A 20,013-nucleotide genomic window follows, 5' to 3' on the forward strand; every position below is an offset into this window, starting at 1 on the left:
TGAAAAATTGTCACGCAAAAAAAGCCCATTGACTTCAATGCACTTGGCTAATTTTTTGCCTTTTCGCAAATTTTTGGCGAATGGACACAGGTTCACCCATCGCTATGTGAGGAAGCTGGACAGGTAAAATGCATTAGTGGTGATGTCAGGACGCATATATTGCATCTGATTCACAAAGTGCAAGTACCATTGTGCTAATTTTAGTGTATGAGCTACAATTGTGTTGGGCACAACTCCACCTGGTGACTGCGATGGAATCATGGGGAAACTGCTGCATTGTGGGTAGAAAACATGGCGATTGTGCTTGAAATAATAGTGACCCCTTGTATTGTGATTGAGGTGTGGTACATTGGAATCATGGTATTTACATACTACAAAGTAGAAAGTACAATAATAAATACGTGTAGTGTAGGGGACTGATAAATGTACCACCATTTACTTTGCATTCTGTAAGGATTGGGCACAAAGGGGACCTTAGTCTAAGGAAGGGAGTAATTCCACATTTCCTGGGTCACAGTAAAACCCCTAGTTATCCCAACTTTGGGCGCTAGTGTAATAATATATAATGACTGTGCCATGCGCTCTCAGGGCTTTTTGCCAGAGGTCTTTGCAAGAGACACTGCTAAGTGGATTGGCATCTCCCATGGAACCCACATTAGTGCAGGACTAGTAAGGGGCAGCTAAATTCTGTCACTAGTCCCTCTAGGAGAGAAAGATAGATTAGGGCTACCTAGATGAGCAGCTCTTGGCTCCACCGAGGAGTATCAGAAGGATCCCAAGTTCATTGTTGCCTAGGCAGGGAACCAGAGACAGATAATAGGGACTTAGCGATAGACAGAGATAGATCCCACCTGGGTTCAACATCAGAGGTAAACAGGAGAAACTCTGTATAGACCGATTTTCCCCTCTTCAACACTACTAGAGGGAAAACTCTGCTATTGGTCACTATTGTGAGTAGGTATTGACTGCTCAATGACTATTCTCTGTATTGTTGCTACTCTCTCATGTGGTTAAGTTGCAAGAACCACTGGCGCCATTAATGTGTACTGCACACAGTTACAGTTGTACAACACCCTGCCCCCAAGCTGCTGCGTGGGCTCATCCCCTGAAAAATATGGGTCTTATCTGGAGAGGATTCTCTCCAGACGAATTCATTCACAGGATATTACAGGGATTCAATGCAGAGGCAGGATGCAGAGATATTAATTTACAAATAAACGAATACAAATTAAAACCATAATACAAATGATACATATTATCAAGCACAGTACTATCCAATATATTTGTATTCAGCATACAAGTCCAAGTAACATCCCTTGGGGTAACATTGTGGCTATGAGCAGAGGGGTGGACTAGTACTTTGGCTAGTACTTGTATTTATATACACAGGCAAATGTTCATTGGTATTGGTCACTTCCTCCAATGTCACAATATTGCTAATGTCCTCACATGTGATGCTATTTACTATTCACAATCCACTAGAACCACTGGTGCCTATGTGATAAGCACCCAGACATAAGCGTGTGCTATAAACTCTTTACAAGTTGTAGTAATGCTGATTGATTATACTTACGTTCAACTCTATATATTGCATTTCCATTATTTTGGCTACTATAGTAAAACCCAAACATATGTATAAGTTTTACCCTTTATAACCTAAATATACCGTTTAGACGGTCGGCATATCAGTGATGGACATCTTTATTAGGTGTGATCTTCTGTTCTTGCCATTTCTGCTTCCCTTTCATTTCATTAAAAAAAATCTGTTTGTGCAGCTGTTATAAGAGCAAATACTGCTGATTCTCCCAGTGAGAGGCCAATGAATATGAGATGAACATGTAGAGACTCTCGTTGGGTTACTGGAAATGTAATAGTTTAGTAAAGAGTCAAAGAGATTGATGGGAGTGATTGTAATGGTGTTGTATGGCAGAAACATTTGATTTGCCCTTGTTTATCGGATTTATTTGTATACTGTGGCTTTTGCTCTTGTTTACTCTTTGTCTAAGTAGGTTCTTGTAACACTGGCTCTGGTGGTGGTTGGGCAGCTCTTCTAAATAAGATAAATAGGGAGTATGAGGGACATCTCTTCATAGCAAGTGTAGGACAATGTGTAATAAGGAGAGGACTAGGCCAGTAAAGACCGTGCATGGCACAAGAGTGAAGGGCTCATGACTTGGCACCACTTCTCTCTGCTCAAAGAGTCATGGCAGCCTTAGTGAAGGAGGGCCACATGTACTCAAGCCAATTAGCCAATCAATCAATAAAAAATAAATAGGAAGCGACAATACTACTCAGCTTTCAGGATTTTCATCAAAAACTGAGGCTAAGATGATGTTGGCATGAGGGAAATACTGTGACACCAGCACATACTTCTTGAAGAACAGCTGTATCAATAGCAAAACTTTAGTCTAGGGCAGAGTATTTTTTTTTAATTCTGATTCCCCTTGGGGATCCAACAATAGCTTATATTATATATATATATATAATATATATATATATATATATATATATATATATATATATATATATTGAGGATACAGATTTAGGAAGACATCATCCATAATTTTAGTAATATTGAGGACAGCAATAAGTGCCCCCCCACAAATCTAACCCTAATTGACCTCCAAGTTGGACTCACTTGTATATCTAGGAAAGCAAATGGGCATTATTTTTACTGATATTTACTGTTTTCTGAATTACGTATATAAGTTATACCATGACCTGGATGAATGAAAATCTTCATAGTCATATTCTAACTGATATTCAATAGTGATGGGTGATTTTGTCCCATTTCGCTTCACCGCGTATTTCACGCGAAATTCGCAAAACTGTTGAAAGATTTGCAGAACAGCGATTTTGATGCTGGCGACAATTCAAAGTTGATGCTGGCACCCATTAAAGTCAAGGGGCATCCGTTTATTGTCTCCGGTGCCGGTGTCAAAATATTTTCGATGCCAGCAAATTTTTGCAGCAAATTCGCAAATGTATTCGTCTGCGGCGAAACTGGCATATTTGGAGCAAATTCACGCATGACGAATACCCATCACTAATATTCAGGCTAAAGCCCTTGCTAGTGCTCCAGCTCCCACCCACACTCCAAAGGGTATAGTTCTAGTTTGGAAACCACTGGTCTAGGATATGGGATGAGAGCAGCAGACAGTGTCAATCAATCAGGTTCACTTTGCTCATTAGAAGGGAACAGATAGATGATCAATTGGTTTTTTTCAGCCACAGCTTCAAGAGCACCGAGGGCAGGAAACATGTTCAGCCCAAATCACCCTACAAGCCAGCTTTCCATGTAAATCTAGGGTTATAAAAGTGGATTTCCCTAGATGTCATCCTAAGTGGCCTTCAGGCTGCTCCCCTGAGCCACCACTCAGCACCACGGACTGGGAATTACTGATCTAGGCCTTCACAGACAGTGAGAAATACTTGAGATGAAATGGAAGCGACGTTATTTGTCTGTTCTGAGCATTAGAACTAGTGCAACAAGAGAGGCAGAAATTCACAAATAATTTTTGGTGCCTCTTGGCTTTTTTATTTTTGTATGGTATTTACTAGATTCTAACTCAAAAACATTTTAGCTGCTATTTTCTTTATTTTGCTAGTAGGGTTGCCAGGCAACTGCTGGGTGGGGGGAGAACATGTTCTAAGAAAGAATGCAGCTTAGCTCGAATGATCTCTTGCAGAAATTTAAAATAGATTTGAGTAGGATCTGCCAAAACGGAGGCCCTTACAAATAGTAAGTTATAAGCCATTTCTAGTGATATAGTGAAAATGAGAGAAGTCATTCTTGTACAGACAAACGACATCCACCAAGATGAATAGAAATCTTTAGCCCCTGTATTTATCATAAGAAAACAATTTAAAGGACAAAGAAAATGAAAAGTACTCTGGGTGCTATTTTATTATGCACACCCCATGGAGTGAAATTGCTAATGTTTGGATCAAGCTGGTGCACCTCTCCTATAAAAAGAAATGAATCAGCTTGGGCTACATTGCTGGACAGTGTGGTGCCTCCATGTTTCCTTGGCTCTTCAGTGAAAGCTGGATTGAACTGAGCGTGTGCCCAACTGCAGCAGCAGAAACATTGTGGTACAACCAAGGGGAGTTGCTTTGTTTCTCATAGGAAAACCTCCCTAGGGCCAAAGGTTAGCAATTTTGCTCTCTTTTTAATACAAGCCAAAATCAAGTTTTAATACCATGGTTTTGCTTGGGAATGTCAAAGTGAGCATTTCTCATTCATATGAAAAGAACTAGGGGGCAAATTTACTTACCTTTGAAGTTGCGCCAGCGTTGGCTTCGCCGCACTTCACCAGGGCACCGCTTATTCTCTAAAATCCCAAGTTGCGCTCAGGGAGGCCAAAGGTAGCGAAGTTGCACTAGTGTTAATTCATTAAGCAAAGCAAAGTTACGATAGCGATGCCTAATTTGCATACGCTGCCAAGTTAAAGTACAATGGACGTATATGTAGCAACAAATACATTAAACTACACAAGGCTGGGAAAGCTTCATTAAATAAAATAGAGTTGATATTTTGGCCTATACATATTTTTGGCCCACTGTATAGTTTAGGTGCCATATGTTAGGAAATGTAGGGGGGAGTTCACAGACGCCATCTTCTTCCACGCGATCTTCTTCCTGCTTTGAACGGCGTTCTGTCGCATGCGCAGTAGGAGCATTTCGCTGGTACTGATCTACAGCGCATGCGCCAAAAGTCACGATGTCTTTTGGCGCATGCACAGTAGATCGTACCGGCGAAATGCTCCTACTGCGCATGCGCCAAAACGCCGTTCAAAGCCGGAAGAAGATCGCGTGGAAGAAGATGTCGTCTGTGAACTCCCTGGACTGGACCTGCGCAGAAGGGTAAGTAACAAGTTAGGGACATTTGCCCAGCGGGACGGGTAGGCCAGGGGGGAGGAGGGAGGGTGGGCAACACACGGGAGGGGGGGAGGGTTTTTGCACCAACTAGGTTTCCTTCCCCTTTAAGGACTGTCTACGTGTGATTTGCATTTGTGTATAATATGTTCTATGTGATTGACAGGTCATTCTCTGAAACCTGTGACATATTTGTTACTTACTACAGAGTGACCTGGCTAAGGGCCACCATTGATTTATTTATGGAAGTAGCCAGTGTCTCTGTAGCCAACAACAGACAACTTTGTGACAATCTAATGTGACCCTGGAAGTCCCTTTGTCTTTATTCACACTTTCTTATTTTGGACAACTTCTTTGCAATATAAGTTTGTTCCTCAAATGCCTAAATGATGTGTATTATAAGAAAACAGATCTGATATTAAAGGGATATTGTCATGGGAAAAAATTTTTTTTTCAAAATGAACCAGTTCAATCACTCTTTACTGCTGTACTGCAAGTTGGAGCGATATCACCCCCTCCCTTTTCCCCCCAGCAGCCAAACAAAAGAACAATTGGAAGGTAACCAGATAGCAGCTCCCTAACACAAGATAACAGCTGCCTGGTAGATCTAAGAACAGCACTCAATAGTAAAATCCAGGTCCCACTGAGACACATTCAGTTACATTGAGTAGGAGAAACAATGGCCTGCCAGAAAGTATTTCTCTCCTAAAGTGCAGGCACAAGTCACATGACCAGGGGCAGCTGGGAAATTGCGAAATGTCTAGCTCCATGTCAGATTTCAAAATTAAATATAAAAAAATCTGTTTGCTCTTTTGAGAAATGGATTTCAGTGCAGAATTCTGCTGGAGCAGCACTATTAACTGATGTGTTTTGTAAAAAAAACATGTTTTCCGATAACAGGATCCCTTTAAAACACAAAGGGGGTTATTTACTAAACTTTAGTCAGGCTTTTTGGGGTAAAACTCAAATTTTTTAGTTTTTTTTTTTTTTAAATCTTCAATTTTTCATTTTTATTTAAACTTGAATTTATCGAGATTTATGAAAGCCTAGTGAAGTAGCCAAGCGCCCCACTGAGTGCAGAACAATGCAAGTGTTTCTCATAATCCTTGTCTCAAGCAGACTCTTTGTATCCCACACCAACAAGTGACTGAGGCTCACACTGTGTCTGGATAAATAGAAATAAAGTAACAAGAAGCCGCCACTTGCTGTGTCACTTGTGAGAGGCAGACAATCACTAGATCCTTTACATTTCAACCATATTATGGTCAAATTTATTGATGGCAAAACTCCAAGAAGGAGCAAGTGACCCCTGGACACCAATGTTTTGGGGCCAGAAGTTTAAGTATAATTCTGTGCATAGAAATCTTGACATAATAAATTTATTTGCATTATAAGAACAAAACCCCTATAGTCTTTTTATTTTCCAAATGAGTCACTCGTTATCCCCAGATGGTACATTCTTTTAATGAATGAATCACACTTCCTACATTTGGAAAATATTTAAAATGGGAAGTAATTGGTAAAAAACCAACCACGGTTTTTGGAGAAGCAAAAAAAATAAAAAAAATGGTAAATTTTAAAAAATCATGACTAAGGGGGGTATTTACTAAAACTTGAATTAATCTAATTTTTTATTAAAATCAAGTCCTAACTCCCATCCACAAATTGAACTCATTTATCAATAATTCTTCTTGAACAAGGCAGAGCGAAAATACATTGCAGAAAAATCGAGCATCAATTCGAATTGTGCAACTTTTTTTGAATGGACGGTCCAAAAAGTAGAGTTAATTGAATTGTTTCTGCGACAACGAGAATTTAGCGGATTATTGGACTAAAACAGGCGAGGCTCACAATGTCAGGAAACATCTCATTCTTAAGGGACTTCTGCCCAGAGTTGTGTGGAGATTCTATGAAGGAGGACTTGGCAGAAGCAATTGTGTTTGTAAGAACAATATTTTAGTTAAAGTGGACCTGTCACCCAGACACAAAAATCTGTATAATAAAAGTCCTTTTCAAATTAAACATGAAATCCCATTTCTATTTTTTATTAAATCATTCATAGATGTTGTAAGCTCATTTACAAATCTCAGCTGTCAATCAAATATTGTCTGCCCCTCCTCTATGCCTTAGGCAATTACTTTCACTTTCCTTTCAGCACTTCCTACATGTCACTGCTCTCCCCACATTCCCCCAATCTCTTCACCATTTAATTGTGTAACCAGGACATGGGGATGGACATCAGGTCCCCCATTCTGGTGCACAAACAAGATTCTGAGATGATACAAGACTTGTCTTAATAACAGTGTCCACAAAATGGCTCCTGCCTGCTTGTTATAATTATGAATTCCCAGACTGAAGGAAACAAGATACAAATAATTTATACAGTGTAATTAAAGTTTATTTTGCTTGACTAATGTGATAAAATAGGATTTGGAATGTTTTTTTGGGGTGACAGGTCCCCTTTAATTATGGATTGTATTTAACAGGAATGCTACAGCTATATCCAATTAATATTTCAGTTGTTTTAGGTTCTCCAATTGTTTTTTTATGTAGTTTAACTTTAATTTTGCTTTAGAATTATCAAAGGATGTAGTTTATATGTTTGAGCTTTGGCAGTGATAAAATGCCCTGTATGTTGTGTAATTAACTTCTTTCTATCAACATGGAAATTACATTTGTATATTAAAAGAACAGTAACACCAAAAAATGAAAGCGTTTTAAAGTAATTAACATATAATATACTGTTAGCATGCACTGGTAAAAGCTGTATGTTTGCTTCAGAAGACTACTATAGTTTATATAGACAAGCTGCTGTGTAGCCATGGGGGCAGCCATTCAAGCACAGGATACACAGTAGATAACAGATAAGTACTACTATAGTTTGTATAAACAAGCTGCTGTGTAGCCATGGGGGCAGCCATTCAAGCACAGGATACACAGTAGATAACAGATAAGTACTACTATAGTTTATATAAACAAGCTGCTGTGTAGCCATGGGGGCAGCCATTCAAGCACAGGATACACAGTAGATAACAGATAAGTACTACTATAGTTTATATAAACAAGCTGCTGTGTAGCCATGGGGGCAGCCATTCAAGCACAGGATACACAGTAGATAACAGATAAGTACTACTATAGTTTATATAAACAAGCTGCTGCGTAGCCATGGGGGCAGCCATTCAAGCACAGGATACACAGTAGATAACAGATAAGTACTACTATAGTTTATATAAACAAGCTGCTGCGTAGCCATGGGGGCAGCCATTCAAGCACAGGATACACAGTAGATAACAGATAAGTACTACTATAGTTCTTATTATAAAGAAGCCACTGTATTACCATGGGGCAAAACATTTGAGTTGTCCCCTTTAAAAACTCGACTAGAAACATTTGAGGCTTAATAACTAGGCCCCTTAAAGTGGTTGTTCACCTTCCAACACTTTTGTTCAGTTCAGTTGGTTTCAGAGTTCACCAGAAATAAAACTTTCTATTTTCTACCTGTGACTTTGTTTTTCTAATATTGAAGTGTAAAGTTTCATGTTTCCCTTTTTTATGTTTGTGAAGCAGCTCTGGGGGGGGGGGGTCAGTGACCCTGTAACTGTTTGTCCCTGAGTTTCATTGAATACACAATTGATCCCTATATTATTTATACCAACAAATCAATGATCGTTAGTAAAATAGTTTAATATGGACACACACCAGTCACAATAGACAGCTCTACATTAGTCTAAAACTCGCCATAGACACAAAGATTTGATCATACAAATTCTCGTATGTAGTTTCGTATGATTTTTGGACCGTGTGTGGAGAGTCCCGACATTTTTCAAGCCATGTCGATTGGACAGGTTAGAACATTTCAGTCGGCTGCGGATAATATCTCTGTGTGTGTATTGCTGATCGTACGATATCAGTGGGAGACTGTCACTAGTTTTGGTTAGACGTAACTTTCCTACAATTACTGTCAGGGGCAGAACATCGGCTCATCTCTTCTTTTACTACTTTATTTCATCTGATGGTTAGTGGCAGGTCTGGAGATGGGGAAGTCTGATCGTTCTTACGATATTGCAGGTAAATCCGCACGTCTATGGCCAACTTTACTCTATCAAGGCTTTCCGTTCCCATCGTTTTCTTCACATTGCATTGTTTTGTGAGTTCACATACAGCTTATATGGATAGCACATGCAATAGCACATAGACTTCTTTGGCACTTTTGTGCTTCAAATGCATCCAAAAGGGGCAAGTATTTTTGGGCACTTTATCGCCTGCAGGAGAGGGCCCCTATATTCAATGGGGAACAGAAGTAAGAGTATCTAAACGTTTCTTTTGTCATTCTTTCCTGCGTCCCAATGACGTGGGAAGAAATCCTAAACAAAAGGAACTGTGTGTAGAAAGATCTGCTTGCATTTTAAACAGAAACTCTATAGTCCCTTCCCGCAACAATGTTATAGACTGTCCCTGGGAATGTGCAAATAATACGGGACTTTGGCTCAATGTAAAAATCTGAAGGACCGGCCAAATCAGATATTATTTTAGCTTTTGTGGGACAATCACAATGTTGCAACTTACTGGTAAAGTATAACATTCGGGGTATATTGACCTTCTGTTCTGTGAAAGCAAGCGGAAAATAAATGGGGTAAGGAATGATGTTCTGGAGCCAAGGGGGGACTATTCTAGGGGTTGCTGGTCTAAAGGTGGCCATAGACGCAACAATTACGATCTTTCTTGGAAAAGATGTTTCCAAGAAAGATTGTTTGTTTCAATACACACGTGTAGAGCTGAATCGTCAGATATACAGGTAGATATACGGGAAGAAACAATAGAATTCTACCTGTATCTGACGATTCAGCACTAACAATGGCCGATGTTGGGTCCCTTCAAAGGCACCCGATCAAAATTTTCCATCCAGCCTGATTTAGGAGCCGACCGATATCCAAGTCTTCTGCCATTATCGGTCGGCTCTTTTTCCCCCATACACGCAACGAATATCAGACGAAATTTTGTTTCGTATGATATCTGTGCGTCTATGGCCACCTTTAGGAACAGGTAATAATACTGGAGGGACCCCGTGTCTGCAGAGGCCTCAGGCTGCACAATCTTTTCCTGCAGACGTACAATTGTATTGTCTGTTCTCTGGCCAGTACACAAACCAACTGTTTCACAAGTTGTCTTTTGCCAAAGATAATAATACTCATTTACGAATCGATTGCGAAATGCAAAAGAATATGCGCCGTGTTTTAGCCCGATGCAATCCTGTAATGGTGCAGATACTGTAGATGCAGTAGGTTTTCTATTTGCAGTGGTCACGTACAGAGTTCCCTTGCTCCAGAGCCTGAGAACTGACAGTACAGAGTTTTCCTCAGGCCCGACAATTAGGGGGTTATTTACTAAACTCCAAATGCAAAAATCACAAAAAAATTGTGATTTTTTTTTTTTTTAGAAAATGGGACTTTTAAAAAATCATGAATTTTTCAGAATTTATTAATATAATCCCCCCGAGGATGAAAAAGGTTGCATATAAGTCAATGGAAGATGATTTTTTTGATGTGCGCTGGGTTGCATGCAATACCCCGAAGTTTTCAGAGTTTTTGGGTGAAAATTCCGAACAAATCTTGAAAATCGGATAAAAAAAGTCAGATTTTCTCCCGCAAAAGCAAATTTTCGGGGAAAATGTAATAATAAATAAGCATAAAAACCCGAATGGATTTGATCGGAGTTTGTAGCAGAAAATATTGAGATAAGTAACCCCCTTAGTGACTGTTTATGGTAACTTATAGCAGCCCTTCTGGCACCTGATATACTGCCAGGCCTGCCTGAAGCTGCGGCAAAGCTTGAAGAGGTAGTTGAACTGTTTCACTTGGGGAGGCACATTGATTAAGGGTCGAATATCAAATGAATTCCATTTTACTCTAAGTTACAATATTTGACTATTTATTTATTCATAAAATCGAATATTACTCTCAGTTAGAATACTTGACTATTTATTTATTCATAAAATCGAATATGTAAAACTCGGACGAATTTTACCGACTTGAAAACTCAAATCGAATTCGACCAAACTTGATTCGAGTTTTTCCTCTGAAAAAAACTTAACAGGAAGGCTTCAAACAACTCCAATTTGGTCACTCCACTTCTCCAATTAATTCATACAGTAATTAGGCAGGTTTTAGGTGGCGAATTGTTGGATTCTTAAAGAGCCAGAGTATGATAAATCTCGAAAATTTATTTTTAAAAAAAACTCGAATCGAGTTTGAATAATTCTAGTCGAATTTGACATTTTTGACCATAAATATATTTGAATTCACAATTCGACCCTTAATAAATCTGCCCCTGGTATCAGGTAGACATTGATATTCTGAACCAATTTGCAATTGGTCTTCATTTTAACGATGTTTCAGTTATTTACCTTTTTGTTCAGCAGATCTTCAGTTTGATATTTCAGTGGCAATCTGGTTGCTAGGGACTTACAGTGGTGCAACTACCGGGGGAGTGCGATTGCACACAAGCCCGCACCCCCCTCGAAGCTCGACTGTAGTTTGCGTGTATGCGAAAAGGCTGCGAAGTTCGTGTTGTGGGGCCCAGCTGCATGGCCTGCATCCAGACCTGGAGGTGGATCGTTACGTTACTAGCGACTTATTTACCCTAGTAACCATGCAGTGGTTTAAATTAGAGACAGGAATATGGACAGAAGAGGCCTGAATAGAAAGATAAGTAATACAAATTAACAATAAAATTGTAGCCTCACAAAGCAATAGTTTTTGGCTGCTGGGGTCACTGACCCCCATTTTGAAAGCTGGAAACAGTCAGAAGAGGAAGGCAAGTAATTGAAACAACTATATAAAAATAAATAATGATGCACCGAATCCAGGATTCAGTTCGGGATTTGGCCTTTTTCAGCAGGATTCGGCCGAATCCTTCTGCCCGGCTGAACCGAATCCTAATTTGCATATGCAAATTAGTGGCGGGAGGGAAATCACGTGACTTATTGTCAGAAAACAAAGAAGAAAAAAATATTTTCCCCTTCCCTCCCCTAATTTGCATGTGCAAATTAGGGTTTGGATTCAGTATTCGGCGGAATCTTTCACAAAGGATTCTGGGGTTCGGCCGAATCCAAAATAGTGGATTCGGTGCATCCCTAAAAATAAATAAATAAAAAAAATGAAATACTATTGTATGTGCACGTAGTAGAAAGTGGGCATAAATACAAACACATTTTGCAGGCTCCACCCACAAAAACCGTTAGTCTGTTTGAATATCAGAGAGCAGAAATGAATGCAGAGAGGCATCAGCCTATAGACGTGAGGAATAACTCAGGTTTTGCCTGAGAAAGAGACTCATGAGTAGAGAGATAACACTCAGGTCTTATCATTGAGCACAATCTGGTGTCACAGCTACAGTTGTGTGTCTCTGGCGCCTGATATGTGAACAAGGAATGTGTTTCCATATTATATAGAGACATTTATGTGTATATTCCAAAACAGTGTGACATAACAACACTCACCGTGAGCAATGTGTATGGGCAACGATATTCCCAATGTTATATTATCAACATAACAATGTAATTATACTTACTCTTTTCTGCCATGTTTTGCCGCAAAAAAAGTCATGCGGTAAAAAAAAAAAAAAAAAGTTGTGCGGTAAACTATGAAAAAAACCGCCAGTTGACTTAAATACATTTTGGCAATTTTGCTGGGGAAGCAAAATGGGACAGACTTGCTGATCACTCCTCACTATAAACTCTAGCAGAGTATTTCAGGGTAAAAGTACAAAGCTCCTCGTGTAACAAATACCAGTCTCCTGTAAGTCTGACCCAGTGTATGGGCCCACAACCAGCCCAGCTTGTACAAACTATGCAAATATAGTTACATTGTAAGTTTGGTTGAAAAAAGACACGTCCATCAAGTTCAACTCTAAGTCTATATATAACCTGCCTAACTGCCAGTTGATCCAGAGGAAGGCAAAAAAACCTCATTTGAAGTCTCTCCAATTTGCCTCAGAGGGGGAAAAATTCCTTCCTGACTGCAAGATGCAATGGGACCAGTCCCTGGATCAACTTGTACTATGAGCTATCTCCCATATCCCTGTATTCCCTCACTTGCTAAACACCATCCAACCCCTTCTTATACCTATCTAATGTATCAGCCTGTACCCCTGATTCACTTCCCAGCTCTCCCTGTAACACCCCTTTCCCTCCTCTAATCTCATTGGCTCCATCCTGTCTGCTGGGAGGAGCTACTGGTGAATAAAGCATCCGACCCTTCCTTATACCTATCTAATGTATCAGCCTGTACCCCTGATTCACTTCCCAACTCTCCCTGTAACACCCCTTTCCCTCCTCTAATCTCATTGGCTCCCTCCTGTCTGCTGGGAGGAGCTACTGGTGAATAAAGCATCCGACCCTTCCTTGTACCTATCTAATGTATCAGCCTGTACCCCTGATTCACTTCCCAGCTCTCCCTGTAACACCCCTTTCCCTCCTCTAATCTCATTGGCTCCCTCCTGTCTGCTGGGAGGAGCTACTGTGAATAAAGCATCTGACCCTTCCTTATACCTATCTAATGTATCAGCCTGTACCACTGATTCACTTCCCAGCTCTCCCTGTAACACCCCTTTTCCCTTTCCCTTCTCTAATCTCATTGGCTCCTTCCTGTCTGCTGGGAGGAGCTGCTGGTGAATAAAGCATCCGACCCTTCCTTGTACGTATCTAATGTATCAGCCTGTACCCCTGATTCACTTCCCAGCTCTCCCTGTAACACCCCTTTCCCTCCTCTAATCTCATTGGCTCCCTCCTGTCTGCTGGGAGGAGCTACTGTGAATAAAGCATCTGACCCTTCCTTATACCTATCTAATGTATCAGCCTGTACCACTGATTCACTTCCCAGCTCTCCCTGTAACACCCCTTTTCCCTTTCCCTTCTCTAATCTCATTGGCTCCTTCCTGTCTGCTGGGAGGAGCTACTGGTGAATAAAGCATCCGACCCTTCCTTGTACCTATCTAATGTATCAGCCTGTACCCCTGATTCACTTCCCAGCTCTCCCTGTAACACCCCTTTCCCTCCTCTAATCTCATTGGCTCCCTCCTGTCTGCTGGGAGGAGCTACTGGTGAATAAAGCATCTGACCCTTCCTTATACCTATCTAATGTATCAGCCTGTACCACTGATTCACTTCCCAGCTCTCCCTGTAACACCCCTTTTCCCTTTCCCTTCTCTAATCTCATTGGCTCCTTCCTGTCTGCTGGGAGGAGCTACTGGTGAATAAAGCATCCGACCCTTCCTTGTACCTATCTAATGTATCAGCCTGTACCACTGATTCACTTCCCAGCTCTCCCTGTAACACCCCTTTTCCCTTTCCCTTCTCTAATCTCATTGGCTCCTTCCTGTCTGCTGGGAGGAGCTACTGGTGAATAAAGCATCCGACCCTTCCTTGTACCTATCTAATGTATCAGCCTGTACCACTGATTCACTTCCCAGCTCTCCCTGTAACACCCCTTTTCCCTTTCCCTTCTCTAATCTCATTGGCTCCCTCCTGTCTGCTGGGAGGAGCTACTGGTGAATAAAGCATCCGACCCTTCCTTGTACCTATCTAATGTATCAGCCTGTACCAGTGATTCAGGGAGAGAATTCCACATCTTCACAGCTCTCACTGTAACAAACCCCTTCCCAATATTTAGGCGGAACCTCTTTTCTTCTAATCGGAATGGGTGACCTCGTGTCAGCTGGAAAGACCTACTGGTAAATAAATCATTAGAGAGATTATTATATGATCCCCTTATATATTTATACATAGTTATCATATCGCCCCTTAAGCGCCACTTCTCCAGCGTGAACATCCCCAATTAGGCCAGTCTTTCCTCAATACCTGAATGTAATATTATTAAAGGGGTTGTTTATCTACAGCTTTTCAGCACACATGCATCTAAGCAATTAACATGATTGAAGATTATAGTTTTTGGAACTGCAACTGAGAGTAGCATTTGTTTTTTCTGTTCCGACTCTTGAAACAAGATAAGAGAAGTCAGTTGTCAGCTGTTTAGCTTCAAGTGCAGAGAATTTGAGCAACCAGATATAGCTATGAATAGCAATTACAATTGACTAATGTTTCATGGATGCTTATTGGAAAGTTACATCAAATGATATTTTTGGATTTACAGTTTGTGCATATTCACCTGTACACTGTTCCGTGGCACAGAGAGATCACAAAGTGAAGTGGAAAGAGCAGGATTTACAGTGGGAAGCAGGTCTGGACTGGGAGTTAAAATAGACCCTGGCATTTCAAGTCCACAGAGGTCCAAACAGCTCCCATTGAGGCCCACTAAATAGCGAGTGTCTATGGGATCTTACAGTAGCCCCTCTGCCATTTGCCACACATTACCAGTCCGGGCCCGGCTGGAAGGGCCACACGTCTGGACATACAAGTCAGAATGACCAAGCTCTAAGCAATAATAAGCATGCATGGCTGGCTTTAGCGACCCCGGCCTAGATAGGGTTTCCACGTGCCCAGTGTTTTACTGGCCTAGCCGGCAAAATACCAGTCAAAGTGGAGCCAGTAGTACAGACTTACTAGCAATGTACTTGCCGGAAAATTTGTACTAACTTGTCCTCTGCCTCTGGCCCACCTCCCTCTCTAGCCCACTTCAAAGGTAGTTTTATCATTTATCAGGGATATTCCCCCAGTTTACTTCAATTTCAGAAGTCAGCATAAATTTCACTCTGGAGAACCTCATTAAAATCCAGTCTTGTTTTGTTTTTGTCTCTGCAGACAAATATAAAACACTCTCCAGAGTGGAATTAATGCTGACCCCTCTAGCCCACCCTACTCACGGTTTCCCCTTGTATGTTAGTGATGTGCAGGTTCAGACTGACTTCTACACACCATTGTGTCTATTGTAGAGTTGCGGCTACCTGGCCCTGCCCCCTTCAGTGATGTCATGGCAGGGTGGGCATGGATCTATAAAATCACGCTGGGTTACAGTCAGGGTTGCCAGCAAAATTGGGCTACTAATTTACAGCACAGGCAGGTTTTTAAAGTAAAAAGTAGCCAAGGAAGGGCCAGTGGCAGCCAAAGTTTTTTCTTGCTCTAATGTGTAACTACTGTGTCTTCCAATGCATGTTGGGTAATGTCGTTTTTGTTCAACAATTTGCCAAGTTGAATGTAAGACTACAATACCCAGCATGCAATGGGACTGACTTGTGTAGAAGTCGGCAGTTAGCAGATTTTGGACTCTGTACCCCCAGTCTCCTGTAACATTGTCGTGTTTTCTGGCGACTTTCCTCAACTTCAGACAATTTTGGGGCAAAAATCTGCTGGCCACCAAAATGTCTAGAGGTTGAGCGTTTTTCCTATATTTAATAAAACTGTATATGTATTAGGCCTTATGGGACCCCCTTTGTAGTTACCCCCCTGGTGATGGGTGAATCTGTCTTCATTTGAGAAACTGTGAAATGTTCTCATATTTATTTTTTTCACTGCAAATATTGTGCTAATTTTGGGCTGGTTTCGTAGCCAAATTTGGCTGGTTTTGAAATTTAGACCTGGCAGTAACCCTGAGTGAGGTGCGGGTGGAGGAGCAGTGGGTTGGGATCGGATGTGGATTGAGTTTTTCTTGCACATCAGAATTGTATGTGGCCGGTCCTCATTGTCTTGTTTCTGCCCCAATTTAAGTCACAACTCCCCCCTATGACATCACAGACCCACCAGAGCTGGTAAGACACAGCCAAAAGGTGACAACCCTAGGCCTACAAGTTCAGGTAAGGTCAAAACATTTGGTATGTTGCAAAAGAATGATCCCAAATATCCAGGTTCCGGGGGTGAGGTAGCAGAAACTGTAAAGGCTCTATATCCCCTCAATGTGGGAGAAAGATAAATGGAGTAAGAAGGCTCATTGGCCGGACAATTCTATATTAAAGCCACAAGTTGCAATAAGTCTTTAATATTGTCCCTTTACTCTTCCACCCCTGAAACCTGAGACGACCCGAAATTCAGGCTTGTCTGGTCTAATTTTCAAAACCAGCCAAAGTCAGTACAAAACCAGCCCAAAACTAGACAAGAAAATAGCCCAAAAATAGCTCAGTATGTGCAGTGAAAATAAATAAATGTGAAAATACACCTTTTTTAAATTTTCACTGATTTGCAAATGTTTCCATGAAGTAAAATGGGACAGATTTGCCCATCACCAGGGGGGTGACTACAGAGGGGGGCCCAGGAGGTATAGGGGTCCCATACGGCCTCATTCATTTACAATTTCAGTTAATATTGGTAAAACAGCTCATTGAAAAATAAAAAAAAAGCTGATTTATGCACCAAATTGTCTGAAATTGAGGAAAGCCAGAGAAAAACAGGAGAATATTACAGGAGACTGGGGGTACAGAACCCAAAATCTGGTAACTCCCGACTTGAAGATTTTCATTCATCCAGGTCATGGTATATCTAGTATAGGTAAATCTAACTTTTTACTCAGCAAATCCAGTTGTTTTTAGATTTACCTATACTTGATAGAACTCCTGACTTCTACACGAGTCAGTCCCATTGCATGCTGGGTATTGTAGCTTGGCAAATTGTTAAAGGGATACTGTCATGGGAAAAGATAGTTTTTTCAAAACACATCAGTTGATGTCACATGGACCAGGGGCAGCTGGGAAACTGACAATATGTCTAGCCCCATGTCAGATTTCAAAATTGAATATAAAAAAATCTGTTTGCTCTTTTGAGAAATGGATTTCAGTGCAGAATTCTGCTGGAGCAGCACTATTAACCGATTCATTTTGAAAAAAATGTTTTTTCCCATGACAGTATCCCTTTAAGAAGGAGAAATAACAGCCTGCCAGAAAGCAGTTCCATCCTCAAGTGCAGGCACAAGTCACATGACTGGGACATCTGGGAAACTGACAATATATCTAGCCCCATGTCAGATTTCAAAATTGAATATAAAAAAATCTGTTTGCTCTTTTGAGAAATGGATTTCAGTGCAGAATTCTGCTGGAGCAGCACTATTAACTGATGTGTTTTTAAAAACAAAAAAAAAAACAAAAACAGGTTTTCCCATGACAGGATCACTTTAAACAAAAACAACATTACCCAGCATGCATTGGGAGACTCAGGAGTGATACATTAGGGAAAGAAAACATTGTGCTGGTTTTCAACGTACAAATCAGCCAAAGGGCCAATCAGTAGCCCAAATCCTCACCTTGGATACTTTGTACTTTAACATAAAAACCAGTCTGTGCTTTAAATGAGTGGCCCAATGTTGCTGGGAACCCGCCAACCTGCTAAATAGGAGTCTTGGCGAAGCCACTCGGACCCACTAGCGCGGGATAGAGAGACAACGGGATAGAGAGACACAGGGATAGTGAGACACAGGGATAGAGAGACACAGGGATAGTGAGACACAGGGATAGAGAGACACAGGGATAGAGAGACAACGGGATAATGAGACACAGGGATAGAGAGACACAGGGATAGAGAGACACAGGGATAGAGAGACACAGGGATAGAGAGACACAGGGATAGAGAGACACAGGGATAGAGAGACACAGGGATAGAGAGACACAGGGATAGAGAGACACAGGGATAGAGAGACACAGGGATAGAGAGACACAGGGATAGAGAGACACAGGGATAGAGAGACACAGGGATAGAGAGACACAGGGATAGAGAGACACAGGGATAGAGAGACACAGGGATAGAGAGACACAGGGATAGAGAGACACAGGGATAGAGAGACACAGGGATAGAGAGACACAGGGATAGAGAGACACAGGGATAGAGAGACACAGGGATAGAGAGACACAGGGATAGAGAGACACAGGGATAGAGAGACACAGGGATAGAGAGACACAGGGATAGAGAGACACAGAGATAGAGAGACACAGAGATAGAGAGACACCGGGATAGAGAGACACCGGGATAGAGAGACACCGGGATAGAGAGACACCGGGATAGAGAGACACCGGAGAGAGGGACACCGGGATAGAGAGACACCGGGATAGAGAGACACCGGGATAGAGAGACACCGGGATAGAGAGACACAGGGATAGAGAGACACAGGGATAGAGAGACACAGGGATAGAGAGACACAGGGATAGAGAGACACAGGGATAGAGAGACACAGGGATAGAGAGACACAGGGATAGAGAGACACAGGGATAGAGAGACACAGGGATAGAGAGACACAGGGATAGAGAGACACAGGGATAGAGAGACACAGGGATAGAGAGACACAGGATAGAGAGACAACGGGATAGAGAGACAACGGGATAGAGAGACACAGGGATAGAGAGACACAGGGATAGAGAGACAACGGGATAGAGAGACAACGGGATAGAGAGACACCGGGATAGAGAGACACCGGGATAGAGAGACACCGGGATAGAGAGACACCGGGATAGAGAGACAACGGGATAGAGAGACACAGGGATAGAGAGACACAGGGATAGAGAGACACAGGGATAGAGAGACACAGGGATAGAGAGACACAGGGATAGAGAGACACAGGGATAGAGAGACACAGGGATAGAGAGACACAGGGATAGAGAGACACAGGGATAGAGAGACACAGGGATAGAGAGACACAGGGATAGAGAGACACAGGGATAGAGAGACACAGGGATAGAGAGACACAGGGATAGAGAGACACAGGGATAGAGAGACACAGGGATAGAGAGACACAGGGATAGAGAGACAACGGGATAGAGAGACACAGGGATAGAGAGACACAGGGATAGAGAGACACAGGGATAGAGAGACACAGGGATAGAGAGACAACGGGATAGAGAGACACAGGGATAGAGAGACACAGGGATAGAGAGACACAGGGATAGAGAGACAACGGGATAGAGAGACACAGGGATAGAGAGACAACGGGATAGAGAGACAACGGGATAGAGAGACAACGGGATAGAGAGACACAGGGATAGAGAGACACAGGGATAGAGAGACACAGGGATAGAGAGACACAGGGATAGAGAGACACAGGGATAGAGAGACACAGGGATAGAGAGACACAGGGATAGAGAGACACAGGGATAGAGAGACAACGGGATAGAGAGACAACGGGATAGAGAGACACCGGGATAGTGAGACACCGGGATAGAGAGACACCGGGATAGAGAGACACCGGGATAGAGAGACACCGGGATAGA

The sequence above is a fragment of the Xenopus laevis genome, chromosome 5L, assembly GCF_017654675.1.
Source record: "Xenopus laevis strain J_2021 chromosome 5L, Xenopus_laevis_v10.1, whole genome shotgun sequence".
NCBI classification, from domain to species: Eukaryota; Metazoa; Chordata; class Amphibia; order Anura; family Pipidae; genus Xenopus; species Xenopus laevis.